Source organism: Phyllobates terribilis, unplaced genomic scaffold, assembly GCF_046119375.1.
Source record: "Phyllobates terribilis strain yellow unplaced genomic scaffold, ASM4611937v1 Scaffold_11__3_contigs__length_659146591, whole genome shotgun sequence".
Lineage (NCBI taxonomy): Eukaryota > Metazoa > Chordata > Amphibia > Anura > Dendrobatidae > Phyllobates > Phyllobates terribilis.
In genome coordinates this window covers 602,608,693-602,611,035 of record NW_027362771.1, presented here as the reverse complement: position 1 = coordinate 602,611,035, position 2,343 = coordinate 602,608,693, and the positions used below count along the sequence as shown (strand labels likewise).

Genomic DNA, 2,343 nt, shown 5'->3' with positions numbered 1-2,343 from the left:
AAAAACATTTTCATAACTTAACCCATGTCTGGATTAAAATTGAAACTGTGTTGTTATCTGTCAGCACAGTGTCTAAAAAAGAGGTCTTTTAGTTGAATGTTATAGATTAATATCTTATAAACAATTTTTTGATGAGAAAAATCATCGGGAAACGAAATCAAAACATTGAATATTTGAGTGAGTTTGGGATCTCCTTTCTCTTTGATCATAGCATTGTCATCTTTGAATCCATAATAAAAAAGGGTTCAATACTAGATACTAAATTTTAAACTGGAAATCCCTGCATTCCCAATATCAAGATGTTCATTCATCCTTGTTTATGTCTTTTTCAGTCTGTGAGTAAAAGTAGCAAATTTCGAGAAGGTGTGCAAGATTTCTTCAAGCACTTTTCATGTGAATTATGGGTGGAAAGCTTCTTTTCATATGCCCTCGTGACGCAACGGTAGCGCGTCTGACTCCACATCAGAAGGTTGTGTGTTCAAATCACGTCGAGGTCAAAATATTTTTTTCAAAACTTAACCGATGTCTGGATTAAAACTGAAATTGGAAACTGTGTTGCTATCAGTCAGCGCAGTGTCTAAAAAAGTGTCTTTTAGTTGATTGTTATAGATTAATATCTTATAAACAAATATTTGATGAGAAAAATCATGAGGAAACGAAATTAAAACATTGAATATTTAAGGCACATTGGGATCTCCTTTCACTTTGATCATAGCATTGTCATCTTTGAATCCATAAGAAAAAAGGGTTCTTTACTAGATTCTAAATTTTAAACAGGAAAACCCTGCATTCCCAATATCAAGATGTTCATTCGTCCTTGTTTATGTCATTTTCAGTCTGTGAGCAAAAGTAGCTAATTTCGAGAAGGTTTGCGCGATTTCTTCATACACTTTTCATGTGAATTAAGGGCAGAAAGTTTCTTTTCGTATGTTCTTGTGGTGCAACGGTAGCGCGTCTGACTCCAGATCAGAAGGTTGCGTGTTCAAATCACGCCAGGGTCAAGCAACTTTTTAATAACTTAACCCATGTCTGGATTAAAATTGAAACTGTGTTGCTATCTGTCAGCACAGTGTCTGAAAAAGTGTCTTTTAGTTGACTGTTATAGATTAATATCTTACAAACCATTCTTCGATGAGAAAAATCATCGGGAAACGAAATCAAAACATTGAATATTTAAGGCACGTCGGGATCTCCTTTCACTTTGATCATAGCATTGTCATCTTTGAATCCATAAGAAAAAAGGGTTCATTACTAGATTCTAAATTTTAAACAAGAAATCCTTGCATTCCCAATATCAAGATGTTCATTCATCCTTGTTTATGTCTTTTTCAGTCTGTGAGTAAAAGTAGCAAATTTCGAGAAGGAGTGCCACGATTTCTTCATGCACTTTTCACATGAATTATGGGCGGAAAGCTTCTCATCATATGACGTCGTGGCTAGTGTTGAGCGATACCTTCCGCTATCGGGAAATATCGGATCGGATTGGATCGGACCGATACCGAAAAAGTATCGGATATCGTCGATTCCGATACCGGAAACCAATGCAAGTCAATGGGACAGAAATATCGAAATGAAAATAAACCCTTTCTTTCCTTGTAGGTTAATTCTACATGAAGGAAAACAACTAAGAAGAATGTAGAATGTATTGGGGGAGGTGGGGAGACAATAAAGGCATAGAGGTTTAGCCCAATCAAATGGAATAGCAGGAATTAATATTTTTTTTAAGACGTTCTGAGTTATGGAAATATTGACTATGTTAAGTATTTTTATATTTTGTCAGATATTTATGTTTCACTACTTCCATGCTCTTCACCTTCTTTTTTACTTCTCCCACACTTTCTCCTTCATTATCCTCAGCATCTTTTTCATCCACTTCTTCTTCACCTTCTTCATCTTCTTCACCTTCGTATTATTCTTTTTTTTTACATTCTTCATATTCTACTTCTTAATCTTCTTCATCTTCTTCTTCTTCATCATATTCTTATTTGTGGCAGGCATTCCTGTAGTTGTTATCTATAAAAGGTTGGACATTACAGCTTTCGTTCTGCCCGTCACAAATGATTTACAACAGGATTTGTCCGCGTTCAGTTTGGCCTGCAGCAGCAGGTCTTTTCCAGGGGCACCACGAGGAGGAACGGACTCACCCCCATACACTGCTTAGTCATCTTCTGCTTATAATTTAGATATTATCTTTTGCTCTGATTTTTAGTCTTATCCTTAATGTTCTTCCGCTTTTTGTTCTGCAGCTTCTTGTATTTCTGCTTCTTGATTTTCTGTCTCTTGTTCTTCTGTATCTTGGTGCTTGTCTTCTCTTCTTTGTCCTCTTATTCAACTTCTTCAGGG

At 35.9% G+C, this 2,343-nt stretch overlaps 1 non-coding gene across 1 annotated transcript; it reads left to right on the top strand.

Moving 5' to 3' along the window:
- The first annotated feature begins 929 nt into the window (after nt 1-929).
- Nucleotides 930-1,001, top strand: TRNAW-CCA (transfer RNA tryptophan (anticodon CCA)). Its single transcript has one exon. It is a non-coding gene; the product is annotated as a tRNA-Trp (tRNA).
- Nucleotides 1,002-2,343: the final 1,342 nt, after the last annotated feature.